Source organism: Schistocerca serialis, chromosome 2 (assembly GCF_023864345.2).
Source record: "Schistocerca serialis cubense isolate TAMUIC-IGC-003099 chromosome 2, iqSchSeri2.2, whole genome shotgun sequence".
NCBI classification, from domain to species: Eukaryota; Metazoa; Arthropoda; class Insecta; order Orthoptera; family Acrididae; genus Schistocerca; species Schistocerca serialis.
In genome coordinates, this window is record NC_064639.1 from 353,288,816 (window position 1) to 353,315,148 (window position 26,333).

The window sequence follows — 26,333 nt, forward strand, 5'->3', positions numbered from 1 at the left end:
GGTCGTCAGTTCCCTAGAACTTAGAACTACTTAAACCTAACTTGCCCAAGAACATCACACACATCCATGCCAGAGACAGGATTCGAACCTGCGACCGTAGCGGTTGCGCGGTTCCAGACTGAAGCGCCTAGAATCGCTCGTGCAACAGTGGCCGGGTTCTTGGGAGAGAAATGGGATTTGAGATCATGTATTGGGATTACTGCCTATTGTGTGATCAATCAGTGTAAAAGCGAGTAGTTGATCACATTCTCTTGGTCATATGATACACTACTCACTGTTTACACTGACTAATCGTATAACAGACAGTAATCCCAATAGATCATCACAAATTCCATCACAAATTACTCTCACCACCATGTAAATGCGTGTGAAAAATAGAGTAAAAAATAAATAAAATAAAAGCCCACAAACAAACAAACAAATACACACACACACACACAAACACACACACACACACACACACAACTTACATCAGTACACATACAGTCGCAGAAAAACAGTTGAAAGAAAAACCAGAGATGGCAGTTAAATTGCTATTTATCCGAAACCAGATTTCCGCCTGAGAGAAAGCTGTTTGGATTAAAAATAATGAATTAGACGCTGATCTGTAAGTACTTTTCACTTTTATTACAAAAACCACAACGAACTATTTTAAATCTATAGCCTATAAATGCAGACGATAGCCTGTATGCGCAAACGAAAATATCGTGTAATGTTTCAGGACGCCCACTAGAGGTGCCTTGTACTTGAGGCGAACCGCGTATGGCTGCACAAGATAGATAAAAAGCTTGATGTGCAGCTTGCAAAAGGCGGTTTTCTTCTGAAATACTGTAATATATGTACAGCTGCTGCGAAAATGGCTAGCACAAGAAACTTGTTAGTCAGTAACAATTTCCCACCTTTCTACTCTGATTGAAAACTGTGTCTGCTACGCGGGTCTTGCTATCTCACGGTCAGGATAGTTTAGGAAATGATGGCACTTTCTCAACAAACACGAAATACCGAAATTCTCTCCCTCTCGCGACCAAATGGACATCAGCAACAATAAAGTCATAATACTGAGGTAGTACACGTATGAACAGTAAAGACAATCAACTTCCCTACATTCAATGCAATAACGGCGTCGCATCTGGCACAAGCTATGCGCATCGTCTGATTCTGCAAAATTCTCACAAATGAAAAATATTTATAATCACTAAACAAATTCACTGCCTAAGTGACTTGCATTGCAAAACGTTATTTGTGCAATATGTGCAACGACAAAGCGTATTTTGCCATAGCTGCAGGGCCACCTCTCGCAACACGACCACTCCCTACAGACTCCATCTGCGTTCTCCTCGAATAATGAAACTTTCCCCCTCTGCCCCCCCCCCACCCCACAGGCACCGCCCCTCCTCCCCCCTCGCGCCCCCCCCCCTTCCCCACTGCTGTCCAACAGTGGCGACAATGACGCCACACCTTTATCATTAAGAATGTTAATGTTTTTGATATGAGAATACCATCCGTTGAGTGTCCCAGATGACACACGTGCAGAATGATATCTGACAGAATTTTACCTCTGTCTTATTACAATCCGTAATTTTAGCAGGCCCTTCTTTGTCCCTTGACTTTTTGGTTATCTTGGGCCCGTACTCCCATCTGGAAAAAAGACTCACCGCTTCTGCAAACTACACAGTATTTTCGTTAGGTTATAGGTCATATTCAACCCCCAACCCTCGAACTTCCCAGGCACTCTGCCTTCACTGGTGCCCCGATGACTTTTGCGGTATCTCGGTCAACACCGTTCCATTCTGCAGCAATGGCGGAGCTCGCTAGCTTTGGTCGCTCGCGAATTGAGATTAGTCAGCTGAATTAAGACTTGAGTATCTCATCCTTAGTTCCACGGATCACGTTGCTGTTTTATTTACAATTATTGCTCTAATAAAATACTCTACACAGCTAGATATGCTTATATTCTGTCATTCTTTGTTTCATTATTTTAATTTATCCAGTCGTGGACAAGGAGTACTACGAGCATGGACGCTGACACCTATCAACTACTATTGTTATACGGCGTCACAGTTCACTCAAAGTTCTTGGAAAAGAGGCACACGGATAAAGCCTTTCATGAACACAAAAAGGAAGCAACATACAGTGATGTGAAGTGACAATGGAGGCCATTGGTGGTATGGGTAAAATCATACTCTCTTTATGGCTGATACTTCCCTGAATCACTTCAGTGATGAGAAATGCTCTTACATGCTGTGCCACAGTTGAGGTGGTCGACCTGTCCAAAAATGTGGAAAAATCCATATTTGCGACAAATCTCGGTAAGTGATTCGCGTAATCGCCTTTTCTTTGAACACTAAAAATAAAGAATGGAAACTAAAAATAAAGAATGGATATTACGTAAAGCACTTAAAGTCTTACAGAGCCTCTCTCGTGCTTGTGTATGGTTTGTGGCTGCTGTGTGCCCCAAATTCTTAAATAGTGGCGGTTCACTTACATGGAATGTAGCCTCATTTCTGAACACTAAACACGACAGGAAATTAACTTCCGTCTCTACGCTCAGAACGTATTCGCAGAACGTCACATATTGTTATTTATCACCTGCAGGAATGGCGTGTAATAAGAGTGACGTCGCGAAAGTAATGCCTCCTATTTTTTTGTGGTGACTTTGGATTTACGCGACAGATGTCGTTGGCTTGAACCTTCCTCTTTCATTTGCTAGTGATTCCGTTGTTCTGTGGTAGTTGGCGCCATCACAGGGGTGTTCCAAAATGGAGTCTGATATGGACGTGCATATAAAACGGCGACGTGTGACTGAATTCCTCTTTGCTGAAGAAATAACGCCAATTGAAATCCATCAAAGCTTGCTAAAGGTGAACAGAGACGATAAAATAAGACGTGAACTATGTGAGGCGATGGGTACGGCATTTTCAAGGTGGTGAAAAGGGTGCACAGCTGTCATCCCTCTCAATGAAGAGCGTCTTGATCAACTCATCCATGCTGATCGACGGATAATGGCCAGAGAATTCTGTGCAAAGCTGAATGTCGGCTGTATGCCTTGGAGACAAAATTGGAATATCTTGGTTATAGCAAAGTCTGTGCGAGATGGTTCTTGCGGATGGTTACAGAAGAACAAAAATCCCATCGAATGGAAATTGTTCGGGACCTGCTGGACCAATATGAAGCTGAAGGTGACATTTTTCTGAATAGCATCGTTATCAGAGATGAGACATGGTGCCACCACTACGAGATGGAATCCACAAGACAGTCCATGGAATGGCGACATGCCAATTCCCCTGTCAAAGAAGAAATTCCAGACACAGCCGTCTGCAGGCAAAGTGACGTACACAATCTTCTGGGATAGCCAGGGTGTGGTTCTTTTGGATGTCCTGGAGCCTGGAGAAACTTTCATTTCAGCACGCTACAAGACGGCACTGACCTCAAAGCCCAAATTTCCAAGGTAACTCGTCCCAAAGGTGTTGACTGGCGAACACAAGCACATGCGAGTGCTTCGGTGCCGAGAAATAGTGGAAATGTGTGAAAATGATCCTCATTTATTGCACTCAGTTATCAGTGGTGATGAGTCATGCATTTTTGAGTACGACCCTGAGACAAAAAGGCAGAGTTTAGAGTGGCGTACCCTATCGTCGCCCCTTCCTAAGAAGGCACGCATGAGCAATTCCAGGATCAAAACCATGCTCATTGTCTTCTTTTACGTCAGAGGCATTGTTCACCACGAATTCGTACCTACCGGGACTACAGTGAACTCAGCTTTCTACTCATAAGTACTCAAAAGACTGAAAAGGAGGGTCTCGCGCTGCCGAAGTTACATCAATGACACGTGGAAAGTTCACCAGGACAACGCGCCGAGTCACAGTGCCTTCATTGTCAACGACTTCCTAGCGAGGACCAAGACCCCATTGGTTCCCCAGCCTCCCTACAGTCCTGACCTGACTCTCGATGCCTTTTTGTTGTTTCCTCGGTTCAAAGGAGTCATGAAAGGAAAACATTGGGACACGATTGAAAGCATCCAGGTGCATGTTACATCAGCTCTAAAGGACATTCCGGAAAAGGTATTCCAGGATGCCTTCCAGGCATGGAAACACCGCATCCAGAAGTGTATCGACACAAGAGGGAGCTATTTTGAAAATTTTTGATTATTTGTACGAATATATTGAATAAAATGATTTTTTATGAAGTTGGTCGCATTACTTATGTAACGCACCTAGAACGTGAATATGTGTCGTAAGAGGCAGGCCTTACAGAAGGCTGATAAAATGTGGAACATAATTATTGAAGCAATAGCTCAGGGACCAGTAAATCCACATTTTACTTTACACAGTGGTATTTTATTCCATTGTCATGAAATAGAAACAGCTGAATGGTGTGTATACATTCCATTGGAATACAAAGAGCCTTTGGTGTGGTGTACACACTATTCTTGGGGCCACTATGACATAAAAAAGTGTAATGCGAAACTCAAACGTTATTGTTATTTTCCCAATATGAAACGGTACATCCACCAAATATTGAGAGAGTGTATAACACGTCAGAAAGCCAAATCCACGAATGTATGTTTTTGGATACAATTACATGGAATGTTGCCAACTAAACCACCTGACACCGTGTCGATTGACGTTACAGGACCCCTTTCACGTGGGGGCGTAAAGTCCGTCGTAGCACTTGTAGATGTATTCACAAAACATGTGAAATTATGTGATACGAATACCACCACTTCCGCTCCTATAATCAAACGCGTTGCCAATGATTACATCCCTAGGATACGAAAGTCTTCAGCAATACTTTCTGCAAATGCCAGTAATTTTACGAACCATTAAGTGGAAATCCTTTTTGAAAGAACAAAACATTAAGCAGAATTTAGTGTCATGCTATGACCTGTAAGATAATCTCACTGAAAGAGCATTCAGGGAAATCAGTAGATTTATCAGAACTTATATACCACATAGACAGACCAAGTGGATAGAATATATAGAACCATTTGCGGAAATTATTAACAATTTGCCAAACTCATCCAATACTTTCATGCTTGCGGAACTTATGCTAAAGACACATGAAAATAATGAATGCATTAAACCCCTTCCACAAATGTCTAGAACAGAAATTACGTGGGAGGAAAAATTAAAAGGTGCTGAAGCTTCGTTAGCTCACCAAGCACAACTTAAAAAAGAAAAAATGATAAAACCTTGGGTAAGGTACAGAGGTACCGAATTGGGGGCAGAGTGTTACTAAAAACAATTTTTAAACCCTCCTTGTTGAAAAGGAAGAATAAGAAGTGGCAGCTGAAGTACACTGGTCCGCACAAAATAGTGGACATTCTTCACGAACAGTGGCGGATCGTAGGTATACGTTGTGGGTGTTCACAAATTTTTAAATTCAGATAAATATGAGAGTGCAAAATTAGTAGCATCTGCTGTATAACAGTAATGCTTATCAAAATACTTAAACAACTTCAGTCACTGTCAATAATAATAATAATAATAATATGCATAACATGTTTGAAAAAAGGAAAAATTGTTTTTGTGGAATTTTGTTGTTTTGTACACAATTAAGTTCAGTTCATGGCAATAACGGAACATTGTTTAAGCTTTCGCTACTCTCCGCTTCGCTATTTTTGTGTAAGCGGAAGTTTTCGTGTTTTTTTGTTTTTGCGGACAAATGTACAAGATTCCTACTCCAAGTATTAGTTAACGAATTAATTTCGGGGCTGGAAATCAGGTATTCTTACGTTTCACATACACACAACAACTAATGCGTATTACACACTTCTTTGTTAAATGTTTGCTTGTAGTCACGCTTATATGATTTCGTTAGTTTCTCAGACTACGGATCTGCTCTGGAATGCCCTAGTTTCTCTGCAGTTAAATTTTCCTGGTAATTTTCTTTTCTGTTAGCAATTAATACAGGTTCAATAGAGTTCATGCTGACAGTCCACAGGAAAGTCGATTCGTGCACAGTAGACATCCAAATTCAAACTGCCGTTTGCGGAAATGATTAAATTCAGGTGGTAGTATCTACCAACACGGTCACAACAGATAAACCTGACCCACCACAAGATAAACAGATATCAGAAGCATGAATGAATGCTATGGTCTCACAATCGACGATAATATGCCATAAGTTGTCAGTGCCTCAGATGGATTACTCTATGGTAGAATCCAAAGTTAATGTACTATATCTCATTTAGAATCCCACAAGTTAGCTTTTTCTATCAGTTTAATTTTAAGATATACTGATGTTCGATCTAATTTTACTATGTAGGGAGTGTATTCGCATATGTGTGGAGTGTGGTACAGCCTAGCGGGGCTTGTGCCAAGTAAATGTAGACGAAAGTCTGCTGCAGTGTTCTGTCACCTGGTGCCACTGACGTAATCTTGTAGTTGAGTAGTAAGAGCAGCAGTGCACACACTGGACTGTGCACATTGTTTGTCAAATACGTTATGTATTTGGGCCATAAGGCAATCATTTCATGCGCAATGCATGCACAGAAACTCCTTAAAACGTGAACAAGTGAAGGTGTGCTCGTGACCCTGATGCCAAGTTTCACCGAGTCTAGAGGAGCAATATGTAGCACAGCGTGGTAGATTTAGAGCTGTGTATTTCAGATTACCGCATATACATTATGTTTAACAGCATCCAAAGACCAATAAATCCGCATGTTGTCAAAAGTTATGGTTTTCATGTGCTCTTGTGCTCTTACACAGCAGCCGCCACTGCTCATGATGGAAGCTATTTAATAGCAAACATCCTATGAAATAAAATTAGGGGTTTATTACCACATAAACATCTCATGAAATTTATTTCATAAGTATAATATTTGTATTGTATACATCTGTGTAAATATTTCATTTCTGTTTTTATGCGCATAGTAGAGCTAGTTGTGAGAAGAAAAGTCTCACAGCAGTTACATGAATATTATAAAGAGAAGCTGAAATGCATTTAAAGGACATTAAAAAATAACTGCTAAAACTCCATTTTACTTGTAAAGCGAAAAACTGTCTTATAAAGATATCTCATGTAGTAAATTGTAAATAGTAGTATAGTTTTATGAACAGAATTCGTAGATAGTGTGTTAGATTTAATATTATTTATTTATACTTTGGCTCCAAAATATGTGATTAGCTGTAAATAACTGTACACTATTCATGTCAGATTTACATCTCCCACAAGCTCAAAATAAAAGTTCTCACCTGAGGGTCCTGGCACCAGCTACCATCGTTTGGCAATCCGTCACAAGATGTATCACCGCATCTAGAAATCATTGTATTCGACGTTGTCAAACTGTGAAAAATTCTTAATCTATTTCAATTTTGTAAACACAATTTTGATTTGTGAGAAAGAACGTTTATGGCAAACTCTCATAATCAGACCTTTAAATAAAAAAACTATGTGATAACAGACTTATCATGAACATTTTTGAGACTTCAGAATATAATGTGTCTTCAAAATGACATAACTAAACGACTATGAATTTCTGCAGTATCTGTACTGGCTATTATCAAGTAAAATATTATAGTATTTTGCTATCAAAATACTCAAACAATTTTCAGTGAAGAAATAGACTGAGGACTGTACGTCGATCCCTTGGTTTTTTACCCCGTTCTCCTTGGGACCGTGCCTGAATAGGTGGGCGAGTAATTACAGTCGGGGTACGAGTTAGAACACAGGCCTCAGTCAAATAACAAGGGCAACAGTAAAGTGTGAATGTAAATGTAACAACCGCCCTTTTTCTGAAATGAAAGAACAGTTGTCCAAGTAAAGTGCAAAACTGTGAACTTATGCTCATGAACTATGAAAACAACAAATGAAGTGACGTTAGTTAAATGTTGATCTCCAACGTTCAAAACTGTGTGATCTCAACGTTTGGGGGCATTTTACAACGTCACAAACTTTTGTAAGAAATTTGCACGAATTAACGAAACTATGGAAGACACTTCTGGTTAATATATCAGTAATCATACAAAGATCATGCTGTGTAATTAGTATAAATATTCGTGTAACAAGGACACCGCACTCTTTTCGTTTTTGCTCTGCTCTTTTGCTCTTTTCTTTTTGCCATTGTTCTTGCGTTTCTCGGTTAGCTTCATTCATGCTACGCAATTAATTCTGCGGATTTGATGAAATGGTCATAGGAGATCCTTCTTGGACTGTTAGTTAATTATTTGCAACTGGGACTGTTATCAGATTATTTCATTTATAAACTTGTCCTTCCTTTACAGATTCACAATTTTGTGCGTTTTCTTAAATACGGAAAAATCTTTTGGTTATTATAGTTTGTGTGTGCCATTTCATGCGCCGTAGTCTTTTGTTTGTGAAATACGATAGAAGCTGCATCCGAAAGGATGCATATTTAAATTCACGGTCAGTAACATATTTTACTAAAAGATTTGCTCTCCAAGCCGAAACTGTGGGCCGTTGCTACTTTCTGAAGAAACTGCATTGACTTTCGTATAAGCTCTGATAGTCAGTCATTTAATGAAAGTGGCCCCAGTTTCTCGTAACGTTGCCGCCATTGCTTTTAATTTTAACATAAAAATAGTTCACAACCCGAAATTGCCTTTCATATTGTTTGCAAGTAAAATAATTAAATCCTAATTAACGGGAGGTGACGTTAAAACATCTCATACAGAACGTATAATATTTTGAACATGTTCAAAAGTAGCGTCGAGCTAAAATATTTTATTATCCATAGTGCTTGCAGCGTACTATAAGTCAGCAAGTAGCATATTTCTAAGGACTGTCGAGCTGTGCCGTATTAATTTTTATTTGTTTCACTTTCACTACAGACCCATTTCGCCTTTCACCTACCATTGCCATTGTAGAGTGACCTGCGGTAAAATGTGGGTGACATAATTTTCATTAAATATATTTATGTTGTGGTAGAAAAGTGAGCATGGATTGATACTTACGTTTACACTGTATAGCCGAAAAAGAAAGCGAAATACATATCAACTGACAAAATTGACACATTATCCACACCTACACAAATATATGGCCAACTTTCCTGATGACAACAACATGGAACTGAAATTGCCATAGGGTAACACAAAACCACCACTCTATACTAGCCGTGGTCTATAAAAATCACATGTAAAAATTTCTACATAGACCAATCCGGAAGAAACTTTATCACGCGGTTTAAAGAACACATTCGGAATAGCGAGAACAACCATTCAAATTTTTTCTCCAACTTAAAGACTGTCAGTACAAGGAAGATAGAATTGAACACTCATCGCAGGAACTTCATAAAATTCTGAAAGATCCTATCATGAGCATTTTCGAGGTAAGAGAAATTTATCTACGTATAATAAATCAACCACAATATATACTGAACAAACGTCGATATTATTTTTAAAAAAATATTGCAATACTAGAAAAAGAAAACAGATAATATCAAAGCGCAATGCACAGCCACAGATAACTCACACCAAAATAAAATCTTAGCATCGTTGCACATACATTTACTCGGGTAATATATGTCAGAGCGTCAACAGATCACTTACAAGAATGTAATAATTTACGAAAAATGATCTGAAATAGAAGCTAACAAAAGTATATACTTCAAATAAAAAAACCTACCCAATGAAACCTATAAATTAATAAACTATGATCTCAATAAACACAGACTCATAGACTACAACAAACATACAGCAACTACAGATACATGCGCAACCAAATAATGTATATACCATCTGTATTACAGTGCTATACTTCGTAAACGTATGACATCGTTGCTTCAGGACTGTCAAATTACTGTCATAACATATCAACTAATAACTTAATTCAACAAATTCAGAACAACAACAAATTTAGAACGACAACGATGTAATACGTATGTTGATCTATCTAGACAATATATACGTAAGTAGCAATCCATGGTGAATGTTCTACCATAACACAAAAATGTGTAATGAAAATAACGTCATTCACATTGTACCGCAGGTTACTCGATGTCGCCATTGTTAGCCGAACCGGATCTGTAGTGAAAGTGAAAGAAATAAAAAATAATAGTGCACAACAGCGAGTCTGACACCCCTCATAACATATTTTGTTTTGCTAGCGACTGCTGTCCTATTAAGCAATGTGAAGACTGCAGATAGGACTTATTACTGCCTGTATGAAATAGAAAAGCAATTAAAATTAATAAAATTTAAGATTATATACGGCATAGTTGTTCCTTATTTGTGAACACGACACTAAAATATGTTTACCGCACTTCACAAGCCTCTCACGTTCAGGAACTGACGCCTTGCAGCTAGGCATGCCCGCAACACACTGATGCTTGCTTCGTGCACACGCAACTACCTGCAGCAATAGCCACGGCCAGGCAGACAACAGCTCCGCCAAGGGCAGACAACAGCTCCGGCAAGACGGGCGGTTAAAAGCCACTAGTAGTACATGTGCACCGCGCACTTGAGTGTACTTGAGCAGCTGTGCACTTAAGGAAGCTTCCCACTAGAGATCCTGGCTGGCGATATTCGTGTCTCACGGTGGTTGCGAGGCTCTGATTGCTGCCAGCTAGTTAGTGCAAGCTTATAGCCATCCTCCCTGTTCGCATCTTCAGAGTGTTTCAATAGTTCAACGATTTGGCAACATACATCCCGAAGCACGAGCCCTATATTCTGCTTGGGCAGCAGAAAAAATCTTGCAGTTGCTGAACACTACAAGGGTGGTACCAAGAGAATAAAATTCTATGAAAATTTCATGATTACCAGGCAGTCAGAAAAGGTGAAGCGCACGATCTGGGAAGCAACTGAGATTTTAAAACACTGTAACAATATGAACAGACAGGCTGGATACACGCTTGTACTGACAGCCACAAGAGGCCGACAGGATTCTCAGCTTGAGAAGCGAGCGCTGGCAGCGAGAAACGACCGATGTCCCGAATGAGGTAACAGTAAATCTTCATCCCATTCGTCTATGACTGGCAACTATCGCACATGCTGTTCAAAAATATGTGAATTCCTAAAGGACCAAACTTCTGACGTAATCAGTCCCTAGATTTACACACTACTTAAACTAACTTATGCTAAGAACAACAGACACGCGTATGAACCTCCGGCGGGAGGGGCTGCGCAATCCGTAACGTGGCGACTCAAACCGCGCGGCCACTCCACGCGGCGCATATGCTGTAAGTGGGAACAGATAACAGCAGATTCTCATTTCTTCCACTTCAGAAAACCAATTTAATAAATATTCTTACTCCTTTCTTCTGTTATCAGTCTTCTAACCGGTATGATGAGGTCCGATACGAATTCCTCTCCTGCGCTACCCTCTTCATCTCAGAGCAGCACTTACACTCTGCGTCCGAAATTATTTGTTTGATATATCACAATCTCTGTCCTCTTCGACAGTTTTTACGCTCACTGCTCCCTCTAGAATCATGTAGGTTATTCCCTAATGTCTTAACACGTGTTCTATCATTCTGCTCCTTCTTTTTGTGTTTTCCTTACATTCCTTTCTCTGCCAATTATGCAAAAAACTCCCTGATTTTTACCTTATCAGTCCACTTCATTTTCAACATTCTCAACATCTCAAACGCTTCGTTTCTCTTCTGTCCTCCTTACTTCCACAAAAAATCAGTGGTTTTGAAATTGTGAAGTAATGTAATACTGAGTAGGGAAGTCATGACGAATTACACACATCAAAAAAAGTTTTGCATCACCTCGGTTCCGAGAGTTCCGGAACCGGTAGAGAAAACTGGAATAGAGATCAACATAAACATCATTCCCACACGTTTTATTGCTCATGGAAACCACACTTTGCATGTTGTCCCACCATACAGCGAGACCTTCACAGGTGGTGGTCCAGATTGCTGTACACACCGGTACGTACAATACCCAGTAGCACGTACTCCTGCATTGATGTATGCTTGTATTCGTCGTGGCATACTATCTACAAGTTCTCCAAGGCACTGCTGGTCCCGATTGTCCCACTCCTCAACGGCGATTCGGCGTAGATCAAAGTGGTCGTCCATAAACAACCCATTTCAGTCTATCCCAGGCATGTTCGACAGGGTTCATGTTTGGAGAACATGGTGGCCACTCTAGCCTAGCGATGTCGTTATCCCGAAGGAAGTCATTCACAAGATGTACACGACTGGGACGTGAATTTTCGTCGATGAAGACGAATGTCTCGCCAATATGCTGGCCAGTATGGCTGCACTATCGGTCGGAGGATGGTATTCACGTATCGTGCTGCCGTTACGGTGCCTTCCTTTACCACCAGCGGCATGCGTCGGCACCACATAATGCCAGCCCAAAACATTAGTAAACCTTCACCTTGCTGCACTCGCTGGACTGTGCGTCTCAGGAGTTCAGCCTGACAGGGTTGCCTCCATAATCGTCTCCCATGATTGTCTGGTTGAAGGTGTATGCGACACTCATAGGAGAAGAGAACGTGATACCAATCCTGAGCGGTTCTTTCGGCATTTTGTTGGGGCTATCTGTGCCACGCAGCATGGTGTCGTGGTTGCAAAGATGGACCTCGCCATGGACGTCGGGAGTGAAGTTACGCATCATGCAGCCTATTGCGCACAGTTTGAGTCGTAACACGACGTCCAGTGGCTGCACAAAAAGCATTATTCAACATGGTGGCGTTGCTGTCAGGGTTCCTCCGAGCCATAATCCGTAGGTAGCGGTCATCCATTGCAGTAGTAGCCCTTGGGCGGCCTGAGCGAGGCATGTCATCGACAGTTCCTGTCCTGTATCTCCTCCATGTCCGAACAAAATCACTTTTGTTCACTCTGAGACGCCTGGACACTTCCTTTGTTGAGAGCCCTTCTTAGCACAAAGTAAAAATGCGGACGCGATCGAACCGTGGTATTGACCGTCTAGGAATGATTGAACTGCAGGCAACACGAGCCGTGTACCTCATTCCTGGTGGAATGACTGGAGATGATCGGCTGTCGGACCCCCTCCGTCTAATAGGCGCTGCTCATGCATGGTTCTTTACATCTTTGGGCGGGTTCAGTGACATCTCTGAACAGTCAAAGGGACTGTGTCTTTGATACAATGTCCACAGACAACGTTTCTCTTCGAGAGTTCTGGGAATCTGGGTGATGCAAAAATTTTTTTGATGTGTGTATGATGGATCCTGGACAACAAAGTACACCAGTACACTCAGAGGAACCACACTGAATCAGCGGTCGAGACATCAGTGTTATTCAGTGACAGTTCTTTTACAACATAATGCGGCCCTGTACACCATACTCAGAAAACTTCTTGCCACAGAAATATATGCTATTACATAAATTATAATTGATTAGATCTCTTTGTACATTCCTTATCTTATATATAACTTAAGAAGCACAAATTTAACCGCAACTACAAGGTCCAATCAGATTAATGTGACCAGCACCTATGTACGACGTCAGCGCGCAATAATCACTCACAGACTGCAAGTGGCAGCATTACCATTGGAGGGAATATAAAGCGTGTTGGGGGCACGCCGACAAAAAGTGTAGTTATTACCACGACAAAGCTGCATTAACAGAATCACAGTCACGCGAGCTAAATACCTTGCTCACCGATAAGATTTTGTGTCCTAATCCCGCCAGATATTCCCCTTCCCTTCACGCCATTCCTCGAGCGACTCTCCGGTTTCTGGAGTTCAGTGCAACTCTAGAAAATAGGTCTCTTTTCTAGTCTGTGAATGTGGAATGACTGACCCGTTTCCCACTAATGGACGTTCTCATGGATTCCTCTCCGACTGTAGAGGATAACAACTCTCACTGTGATATTTAAGACATTCCTGCCGTATAGATTTTTTTAATGTAATTTCGGGAGAACTGCCAGATAACATTAATTGTCTGCCACGACATTTCGGCTCAGAGACTTCTGGCTATTATCAGGTGTATCCTGCCGATGTCAAACTTCGTTCGTCTATTCTGATCTCACCGGGGCATGAATGCTGTGTGCATAATTTGGTACGCATGCGCTACTTAAGCAAGCAGGCAACCACGCCACGGAGACCCACTCGTGTTTTCTACAGCCAAATGAGCGAGTTTGAAAGGGATCACATTTGGCGATCCGAGTGGTGGGATGGTCCTTTCGCAGAATTGCCACACAAGTTGGAAGTGCTGCCTCAGTTGCGCAACGATTCTTGAATCAGTGTTCAAGTGGATAATGTAGACCCGTGTGCTAGGTTCTTGACGTCGATGCAGCATAGGCGCCCGCCAGGATCGTCGTATTGTTAAGGACAGCAGTGACAGATCGTACAGCACAAATAAGAGGGCTTGTGAGCTCAGACGAGTCAACACGAACTGTTGCGAACCAGTTATTAGCAGTGGGATTATGGGCACGCACACTTATAGCCCGTCTTCCACTCAAGCCACAGCGTCGACATGCACGGGTCGACCGGTGGCATCAGAGGATCATTTGGAAGATGAGATGGTGTGTACTGGTCCTCAGAGGTGAACGCAGATACTGGCTGCAAGCGAGTGATGGTCGTTTGCGCTTATGACGTAGACCTGGTGATCGCAGTCTCGTTCATTCAAGACACGCTGGCCTCAAAAAATGGTTCAAATGGCTCTGAGCACTATGGGACTTAACATCTATGGTCATCAGTCCCCTAGAACTTAGAACTAATTAAACCTAACTAACCTAAGGACATCACACAACACCCAGCCATCACGAGGCAGAGAAAATCCCTGACCCCGCCGGGAATCGAACCCGGGAACCCGGGCGTGGGAAGCGAGAACGCTACCGCACGACCACGAGATGCGGGCCGCTGGCCTCATCTCAGACCTTATGGTAAGGGGTGTGATAACTATCGTTCACATTTGGTGTTTCTTGAGGGCACGCTAACCAGCACTCGGCTCATGCAGAAAGTTGTTAGACTCGTTCCTTCGCCATTTTTGTAACAGGAAGGTGATGTGTCGTTCCAACAGGATAATGTTCCACCACCAAAAGAATAATGGTCGACCACACACTGCCCATGAAACTCAGTGTGCTCCGCAAGACGTGTATCAACTTTCCTGGACAGCACGATCTCCAAACTTATCTCTAATTGAGTATGTGTGGGATATGATGGGACAAGAAGCGACTCTTGCGACTCGTCAGCCTCACAGAACTACGTGAACAGGTGGAGCAGGCGTGGCGTAACGTATCCCAGGACAGTATTAGCCATCTGTACGATCGTCCAGATGTATGAGTCCCCTTCTTCATTGCCGCCTGTGGAGGTTACCCAATGTGCTAATATGGTTGTTTCAGCATGCGTTGATTCCTGGTATCACAAATCCTCTTGTACGAGTGCTACAGATCCGTAAATGTAACCATATCAAATACTCAATATGCACTGTTGCAACAATAAATCTTGAGTGAAGAGTGTACGAATTTTTTTTCTGGCAGCGTGTAAAAGTAAGTGCCTGATTTAATTCAGAATAAATTTTCAGAAGGTATTCGTATTTAGTATTGTATTCTATTTTTTCAGAACCATAAAATACTGCAGAACTGACCCATCGTCTAGATGAGAATTACTCGAGACTACTGTCAATATGCGGAATGTTATCTGGGATTGAGGGAGAGTTTGCACAGGCGTATGGCATTTCGCAACCGTGCTCAGCCAGACGGGGTCCTGAAAGCAATGGAAGCCGGTCGGAACAAAAGGCCCGGCCTGCGGAGCGCTCTCGCGGCGCATATTTTCCAGCGCCGGATCTCGCAAATCGCCGGCGCACAATGGCAGCGCAACGCTGTTTCGAGATTGCTGACGTCCCAAGTAGTGCAGTGAAAGCTGTCGTAGCGTGGGCCATGGCGTGGTCAGTGACATGGTGCACGCACGTACACGAAGGTTGTAGCATATTCCCTCTGGTGTTCTGCCCCAATTCTAACTCACATTTTAAAGGCAGTAACTTAATAATCCATTTTAAAAAAGGAATAAAGTGATAATGTGGGCAAGACGCTCCGGACTTCACGTCCTACTTGCAGGTATAAAGTCATTGTAACGTGAATCGGGTATCATAGCCTTGAGGTGGAAAGAGTATTACAAATAACATGTGATGAGAGGTTATATTTTGGCTTCCTAAAAACCTGTACTGAGTGAATATTAAGTACTGGGACAAACTTCAGAACTTGATTCCTGACAGGAAAAGGAACAAAAATGTTCGTATCGATATGCAGGATGTAATAGCAAGTACAGATATTTCTATTGGTGACTGAGGACGGTGTACTGAACAACATTACATCAGTATTTATATCATAATTATAGCTATTAGTAGTCGAATGTTTTTAGATTGGTTAGTACCTCCAAGTACATGCAGCAAGAGCAATCCATCAATACTTATTTTCCCGTGGGCAGCAGGTCATGTGCTGAAGTTAGGACGTAAAACAGTTAATCTACAGTGACAGGTGTAGTCCACTTAGGTAGTGAAACAGTTAAGGCAGTGTAGAAAACATCAGGTCGTATAGTTTGTGACGTGCTAGGGGAAGACTGTTCTACTCGGAGAAAAAACAACTAAAACACATATGTGTGTACATATTAAAGTACTACTCATAAAAGTAGCTGCACTTACACCCGTTGCACCCCATATGTTCAGAAACAGATGGTGTGTGTGCGATACAGCAGTTAGTACTGGTTCATTACATGGTATTAATTTCTTCCAAGTTGTGAAAGATATTCAAAGTGACCTCCATGGGGTGCAGCGTACTTTACGTCACTCGGATGTTCAGGGCATAGCCGAATACATTACAACTACAAAAACTGAGTTTGGAAGGGTCTCCACACCAGCAACTGGTTCACCATACACATTTTTCAGATTTCCCCAATAAGAAGAAAATGAAGGGAATTTAATAGCAGTGATGGAAGTGGCCAGTCACAAGGGTCTCCTCGTCTTGTCCATCTCTTCGGGAAAATTTTGTAGTGGGATGGACGAATAATGATATGGAAGTAGGCTAGCGTTACATTGTGTGTTAACATGCTACACGTCGTAATGTTAAAGGAACTAGGTTGGTGCATACGTAGGTAGCGTTTTTATTTTGCATGATGGTATTCCGCTTGCTATGGTTTTTATCGATTCTCGTTTTTTATTTGTAATTCACTGTTTCTATTTGAGTCTACATATTGTCATTTCGGCATTTGGAGATAGTGAGTGATACTGTGGATGCTAGAAAATGGAGTGCTAAGTGAATAAATCGACATATGCTTCGGCGTTTGAGTTCAGTAGAGAGGTGACAGCAGCGGAGGCAGCCGTTATCAATTGTATCGTGTATGGAGATAATTTTATTGGACAGAGAACGTCAAGAAAATGGTTTTCTTGTTTTAAGAATGGTCATTTCGACACTATTGACTCTCCACGTTCAGAAGGACCTTAGGGGTTTGATGAAGATCGTTGAAACGCATTAATCCACAGTGATACACGTCAGTGTATTCGAGAACTGGCAAATGTGATGAAGAGTGATCATTCTACCAGCGTGCGATATTGGCATGCAATGAGAAAGGTTCAAAAACATGTTGTATGGCTACCCAATGTCGTAAGCCAAAATCACTAAATCAGTGGGTGGCCATATGTGCGTCTCTACTTGGTCGTCATCAAGTGGCTCGTGATCAACACCGACCATTCGTTTCCTGTATCGTTTCTGGTGACGAAAAATGGTGTCTTCGTGGTAACATAAGGAAAGAAAGGAGTGATTGAGCTCAAACAAAGCAGGGAATTACAAAGACCTGCGCGCATCCACAAGAGATAATGTTATGCATCTGGTGCAACAGCGACGGTGTGACGTACCACGAATTGCTTCTCCGAAGTGTAATCATCACTGCCGAGATTTAATGTCAACTACTGAGACATCTTGCTGACGCAATCCAAGAGCAACGACCAGAAAGACTACGAGAAGCGATGCTGCTCCACGATGACGCCCGACCGCATTCTGCTAGACTGACAAAAAACGCAGTACAGGAGTACAGTATCGAACAACCTTCAAGGATTATTACGGTATATTGATAATTCAAGGAACTTCGTTTCCGAATGAAAATGCTCTCGCAAGGTGGCTCGATGAGTTTCTGACCTCAAAACCAAGTGATTTCTACAGTCGGGGAATCGAAAGTTTCCACGGTGTTGCTAGACGTAAATAGGGAAGGAGAATACATTATTGGTGACTAAAGTCTCTGTTGCGTGTATCTGTTATGTTTATTAAACTTATGGAAATACGCTGCGAACTTATGCGTCAGCCCAACCACAATCGCCAGCAAAAGAAACAGTGTCCTGTGCAGGAATTCTACATTACGCCATTACCGCGTTGTTACAAAACAAATAGTCCAAGCGGGTGATTGTCAGAACCCTTTCTGATACGATGATTCAACAATTAACCATGATTTTCTGTAGCCGACAGACGACGCTTTTATGGTTTCTGCTGCCACCTCAGCCAAAGGTTACTTCGTCGGTGAAGAGTAACGACGACAGAAATCAAATAATGACATCAGTCTGTTGCAGCAACTAGTGTCAATACCTTTCTCGTGGGGCAAAAGCTGCTGCGGAAAATCCCTGTGCACAGCGCAAGTGATAACATCAGTTTTTATGCAAGATACATAACACCTTTGTTTGGCTTACTTCATGCTGGCGATTCTCATGTCTACAGCTTGTACGGGGGTTGGTCTCAGTATTGTTCACTGTCTGGTCAAAGTATCCCGGCACCTGTTAATCAACATTAACAAGCTGTGTGTCCACCCTTCGCCTTTTTGACGGCTTGAAATCTGCTGGAGACACTTTCGATGATGTGTCTGGCTGTTTGTGGAGCAATGGCAGCCCATTCTTCCTCAAGAGCCGAAACCAGAGATGATAGTGGTGTTGGTTGCTGGGGTGTCACAAAGATGTTCCCCAGGGTTCATGTCGCTATTCTGGGCAGGCCAGTCAATTTCAGGAATTTTATTGTCTGCAGACCATGTCCTCACAGATGCTGTCTTACGACAGGGTGTGTTGTCATGCTGATATAATAAATCATCGTCTCAGAACAGTTCCTCTACTGCACGCGGTACAACATGCTTTGAAATGTTTTCTTAAGCGCAAAAGGGGGTCCACCAAAAGTCAGCCATGCCTTAGCAATACCTCTTCGTACTTCACTGTTGGGACGACACATGTTGGCAGGTAACGTTTCCCAGGTAGTCGCCAAACCCAAAGCCTTCCGTCGGATTGCCACAGGGTATAGCTTAAGTCTTCACAGCAAATCACTCGTTTCCAGTCATCCACTGTCCGTTGGCGTTGCTCTTCACGCCGCCTCAACCATCGCTTAGCCCTGTCTTCAGAAAAATGTGACTTCTAAGGAACTACTTTTAAACTCTCTACACACAATCATTGTGCTAGCTGTATTGCTGCTAGTTAGTTTAGTTATGTCATGTTCCGTAGATCATTTTCACGATTATTTTATCGATATGATGTGGAACAAGTCAGATTACAAGATATATATACACACTTGAATAGTGCTAATTTTAATATTACTGAAATTTTTAGTTCTACACATGCAACTACACTTAGAGGTACAATTTTTTTTACCTGTTCTGAAATAGAAACTCGTCCATGGAATAGAAGGATTTTCAGCTAGATCTAAAACTTGATCTGCTATCTGCCAGACACTTTATGTTGTGGGGTAAATGATCAAATATTTTTGTTGCTTTTTAATGTACTCCTTTTTGAGCAACTGACAGCTTCAATAACGGATAGGAAAGGTCATTTTTTCCTCTAGTGTTGTACGTATGAACATCACTGTTCTTCGCGAATTCAGATGGACTATTTATAGCGAATTTCATTAGCGAATATATGTAGTCTGATGGTGCAGTTAAAATACCTAATTCCTTGAATAGGTGCCTACATGACGTCCTTGGTTGAACACCACTAATTATTCTCACTGGTCTCTTTTGTGCACTCAATACTTAATGTCTAAGTGGTGAGCTACCCCAGAAAACTATTCCATAAGATATTATTGAGTGGAAATATGAAAAGTATGTTACGAGGCTGATTTGTTTATTATCAAGACTAGCGATTATACGAAGAGCGAAATAATCTAAACTTAAGTGTTTGAGAAGCTCAGTAATATGCTTCTTCCATTTCAAGTTGGCATAATGTGAACACCCAAAAATTTGGAGAAATCTACCCTGTTAACTGAGCCCTGTTCAAATCCTACATCAATTGTCGGTATGACTCTATTCGGTGCACAGAACTGGTTTTTTCAAAATTAAGGGAGAGTCCATTTTCTGTGAAATACTTAATAATTCTTTGAAAGACATCCTTAACAATATCTTCAGCTGTTTTTTCTGGAATGAGATTTACTATCACGCTCATCTCATCTGCAAGAAGTACTTACTACTTATGCTTGCTGAACGTTAAGTGAGAGATCATTCACATGAATAAGGAACAGCAGAGAACCAGAAATTGAACCCTGTGGGACTCCCTTTGTGATAACTCCCCATTCATTAGAATTTACCACCCTCCCAACATTATTTGTGTTATTCAGCACAATGTATTGCTTTCTGTTCGTTAAGTATGATTCAAACCAGCTGTGTATATAGCCTTCAGTTCCATAAAACCTGAGTTTTTCTAAGAGTATGACATGATCCACACAGTCAAATGCCTTGGAAAGATTGCAAAAAATACTGGCGATAATTTGTTGCTTAGGGCTTGTACTGCTTGATGGGTAAATGTGTAGATAACGTTCTCAGTCGAGCAACCCTTCTGGAATCCGAACTGTGACATGCTGAATAAATTTCTTTCACTTAAATGTGAGACTACGCTTGAGTACATAACTTTTTCGAATGGTTTAAAAAATGAAGTCAGCAATGAGATTGGTCTATAATTATTTGAGTCACTCTTGTCCCCTTTCTTATGAAGAGGTTTGACAACTGCGTATTTCAATCTGTCTGGAAAAATTTCCTGCGCCAGAGAAGCATTACATATATCACTAAGGACTCCAGTTATTAAATAAGAACAACACTTCAAATTCCTGTTAGAGCTCATTTTGGAGCTCATGAGTGATTCCTTCCGCTGATTTCATGTGATTCTTTATACCCTCCTCCGCAATTCCATATCACCTTTCCAGCACCTTCCTGAAATTGTACTAGAATTGCCCTTATCCTTACCGCTAACCTCGTTCCAGGAAAATTTGACGTCTCTCTGCAGCATTTCTTGGAAGGGATATGCCTTGGTAGATAAGTCCTTTATGAATCACCAGTAATATGAACCCAATCTGAGAAAACTTCTCACATGAGGATGTGCCGAGGAGTTGGAAAATCTGAGACTGCTCTTATTTTCTTTGGATTGGGACGGACTCCATCGTCATTGATTAGACGCCCCAGGATTCTTATTTCTTGGACGATGAAGAGGCACTCCTTCGGATTCACAGTTTTGAACATGGCTGTTACTCTGCAACCGTATACTAGTTGCAACATAGGATTGTACAGTCAAATAACTGGTAGGTGCCTTGACCTAGGTTTCGACGCCTTCTAAGGATGTCTTCTTCAGAATGAAATTTTGATAAATCGTGTAATTACATTGCTAAAAAGCAATTGTCAGAATTCAGAGCAGCTATGCTCGAGTCAAAAGTGAAATAAAACGTTACAACCTTTGTTACGTGTGCATATGTAGGTACAACGTCAGACCGAGACCTGCATTCTGAACGCATTTCGACATGGTGTTCAGTCGGCTTAGTTGTTCTTTAACTGTCTTCGAGAAAAACGACAAAGTCGGACCCATAGACAGATCGTCCTCGAAGTAAGCTGTCCATCATAGGTTCGAAGGTGGGTGGAGCGTTATATAGTCGAAACGGGTAACTCTGAACTCATAGACATCACCGCTGTTTTTCCAGTCAGCCTACTTAATCTAAATTATCCAGGATCCCATCTGCAGATTACAGTTGAGAAAAACTTTGCTCCTTACAGGCAGTCTAGGTGTCATCAAAGTGCAGCGATCATTAGACACTTTCTTCGTGATTTTGTTCAGACATCTGTAATCGATGCAAAAACGACTTGTGCCACTCTTGTTCTTCACAAGGACCATTGGAGAGGAACGAGGACTGTTTGAACGTTCAGTAATGTCATTTCGCAGCTTCTTCTCCACTTCGTCTTGGATTACCCATCCTTCGGCCGGCGACACTATATGAGCGCTGACTAATTGTTGGGTGATCTCCATTCTTGGTACGGTGTTGCCACGGGTTGCTTGAAGTGTTTTTTCTCCAGTCTGGAAAGCTGAAAGCACCAGCCGCGCGGCCCCTCCCGCCGGAGGTTCGAATCCTCCCTCGGGCATGGCTGTGTGTGATGTTCTTAGAATAAGTTAGTTTAAATACTGCGTAAGCCTAGGGACCGATGACCTCGGCAGTTTGGTCCCTTAGGAATACACACACATTTGAACGTTTTTGGAAGCACCAGAAAATTAACGCAGAATGACTATTACTTTCCGTCAGTCAGATCCTATTGCTAGTCCGCTAACAGCTTCCTCCCCTGCGTTTCCTGTAATGGCAACGGAATACAAATCTTCGTCGATGACACTAAGCTGCCCTTCCTGGGGTGGTTTGGCTGTCCCTGCGTGCATACCGAGTTGTGGCAGTTGGTGACAGTGATCTGAAGTTCTCTTCGAACACTGAAAATGCTTATGATTCTACCAGATACGTAGACTCCTTTTGTGAGTCTGAATAGCTTTTTGCAATAAAAAAAAAAGTTTCACCGTGCATCTCAATTAAGGGCTGGAACATGCCTCGTTGATGATGGCGGTATAACAATGTCTTCACCTGTCCAGAGCAAATTTTTTTATGTATGGTTGCTGGGACATGTTCGTCAGTTTGGAACTCTGATATTCTACAATCTATAATTGCTTGTGTTGCCAGCAAGAAGTCTCATCCGAGAATAACTTCAGGACTACACTATCAAAACGATAAATTCGAAGGGCTGTATTCTGTCATTTGGGCTCATTCTTGCAATAATGTTCTTGTAGGCTGAATGTATTCCCATTTGCAACTTTCGGTAAAATTGCTTGTGTATAATGAAAAGTGGCCTTCATTAGCTGATGACGATAAACATCCGACATTACAGAAAAAAAGAACCTCTGAGTCGATTAGTGCCCAGACGGGTTGGCCATCGATGATGATGTGAATGAGATTTCCTTACATTTTGGTAACTGCCATTCATGGCGGATTTTCAACAGTGGCAACCTCGCCTCCATAGGCGGCTTCCGCAGTCTTCCTGAATTCGGCAGCTAGGCGAGCTGCTGGTACCTCTGCCTAGAGTATGGTGAGAGCTGCGGCCTGCAGGTTGACCATAATCGTCTGCATTTGAATAGCCTGAACAGGACTGCTGTGATGCTTGATGTCTTGCGCCGCAATAATCGTCTAACAGTCGCTTTTTTTCCGTGCAGCAGCGCACAAGGTATCCAAGGCATCCGCAATGAAGACAGACTGGCATGTTGTCCTCTTTCTTCAAATGTCTGTTTTTTGGTGGGAGCTTTTACTTGGTGGAAGAGTTGGTTTTACCTGTATTGATCGAATGCTGGCTTGTGGCATAATTCCATATTGGCTGAGACCATTCTTTATGACGCATAGTGAAGGAGATTGGTGCCAAATATCGAAACACCCAGTAGTGGGATGAAGAGATTTCTGGTGCATTTTTTGTGCAGGGTGCATACAATCAGAGGCAAGCATACAATATTATTATGTTAACTGATTTATGACACCCTTTGGGTTTGACTTATGACACCTTGGGGATAATCCATTCTTCTGAAATACCCCTCACCTCTCCAATTCCCCCTCCTCCTCCACCCCACTGGGAAATCCCTAACCCTTCTCTCTCCCCCTTGACGATACAAGCACACTTTTCATATCTAATTAATTTACTAATTAAATAAAATTTGCAATTAATCACTCATTTCCCCTCCTGGGAAATCTCTCACTCTCCCCTTCCCCCACTTTCCCCCACTCCACCCAGAAGAAAAAAATTGGCAGGATCATAGATCAGGCTCTGCAGAGCGTTTGGTGTGGAAGGTGCAAGTATTACCCTGTCCAGCAACTATGTATCCTAATTATATAATTATATTGCTGCAGATTGGGGGATGTTACCTTGTTAGAAAATTTTCGGCTGTGTACTCACTATGATGTGCAGGGATTAACTGAGATAGTGCATAATTCCACCACCAGAGGATGTCCACCCCTCCCTCCCTGTCCCTTCCTGAAAAAACTGATCGGAAAAAATTGCTGTTCTGGTGGACTGGAAGGATTCCATGACAGGAAACTCAACTACATTGTAGAGGGTATAATAATGTATCGTTTATTTATAAAATTCAATTTGCAGGGGGTTAGTAGAAGAACTCAAAATTCTCTACTGTTTTGCCTCATGCAGGTCTTGTAAAATACATCAAAAAGGAGCAAGTAAATCGGGAAACATTCAGTTTGTGCTGAGCTGTTGGACTGGAAGCTGTAAGTATTATCTTGGCCAGCAAATGTATCTCCTAATTATGTAATTACACCACTGCAGATTGAAGGTGTTGTCTTGTTGAAAGATTTTCGAGTATGTGCTCACATTGAAATGCAAGGATCGACTGAGTTAGTGCCTAATTTCACCACTAGAGGATGTTCCACACACCACTCTTCGATCCCTCCCTCCTCATACCTCCCAGAAAAAATTGGTGGGAAAAAGACTCAGTCTGGAGAGGGACACAACAGGAAATTCAAATCAATGCTAATAATATACTGATGCATATTCTCTATTTAATCAGTTTGCAGGGGACAAGGCTCCCCCACTTGGGTAGAGCTCAGTCCTGCACCACCCATCCCAGATTTCCATGACATAATAACCGTAAGCACCCAAGAATGGAATGAAGTGTGCTATAGTAGCCACCATTTGAGGTCTCCTGTGTGTCTGTCTGTCATCGGGCACTGCCATGGAGGTCAGATCCGCCAAATGTCTAAATTATATATCATGTTACTAAACACCACCCACTGTGGACTGGATGTTGTCCTCCTTTGATCTCATGACACCAAACAAAGCATCAAGTGATGGCATTCTGTTGAGTAGGAAATTCCAAATACACTTCCAGTCCCACTCTCTCTTTTTCAAGATGCTACTTCCTGTTTGTGTGTGGGAAATGACACCTCCAAACACATAGACAGAGGTTTTAATCCCTCCTCAGAATGCTATGATCTTACTGTCTACTGCCGAGGACAAATGGGGAGCTGATGGAATTTCGATATCAAAAATAAAGGGAAATAGTCCTTTTGCACTACAATATCTAGTTAATTGTTTAACAATTTACAGGAGTCAAACAGATCACTTAGAATACTCAACACCACCTTACAACGATACTTTTTCACAATAAAAATGTATTTTCATCGTTTGAGAAACACAAACAAACATTTTGCAAATTAAATTGCTTGTAATGCTGAATATATCCAAGGTGTTGTATGCAACGATGTCTGACCACACAAGCAGCCTCCTCGACCGCAATGTTTCCACTAAACACATCTGGTGAAAAAATCCTGCTGATTAGACATACTCGCAATCATGAAGAGCACACTGTCTGACAACTGCTGAGAGTTACAGCTATACTGCTGGCTGGAACATCACCTCATTTCACGCGTGTCAGTCAGCAGAGGCCCCCACATACATTGGCAGCTGCACGCCTCCCCCCCCCTCACCCTCCCCCCCGCTCGGGCCCCTGGTATCCACATTCCGACCCTACCGAACTCTCAGATGTCAGAGAGACTGTCACCAAGCCTTAACCAATTAGATTAGATGGGGGAATAGTTGTACAGTGCAGACAGCCATCATATAGAATCTTCTCATGTCTCCTTCTGTCACTGGCCACCCAACATACTGGTCACTTTGCTAGTCAGTCATCAGTCATCTTTTGAGCATGGCGGTTGGCAGAGCATGTCCCCATGGCCACGGGCAAGAGCCAGCAGGTCAGAATGTTCTTTACAACTAAGCGCCCAACACAGGCTAAGCTAATCCATGACTTCTGATTGACCGACGGCTCATGCCCACTCGTGCCACTGGCTGTGGTGCAGTGCAAGGTAAGCAGTTCCAATCTGACATAGACTCTCCTAATCGGAGATAGGAATGTTGTTGATCATACACCTCAAAGTCCTCATGAGAAATGTAGATTTTCCCTTTTGTACGAGTTATTTTTGAAGAGAGGAAAAATCGAGGCATACACATGTCCTCACATAGCTTAAGTATTGTTACTTGCGGTCAAATTATATGACATTATGGCATAGGCTACATTTCCGCTATGTATTCTCTCACCAGGTAAAAAAAAAAATCTGTTCTAATCATCTTAATATCCATTATATCCTGCATCACAGGAATAGGTATAAAATTCATTTCTGGGTCATGATGGAGTGCTAATATCTACCTCTGTCGCA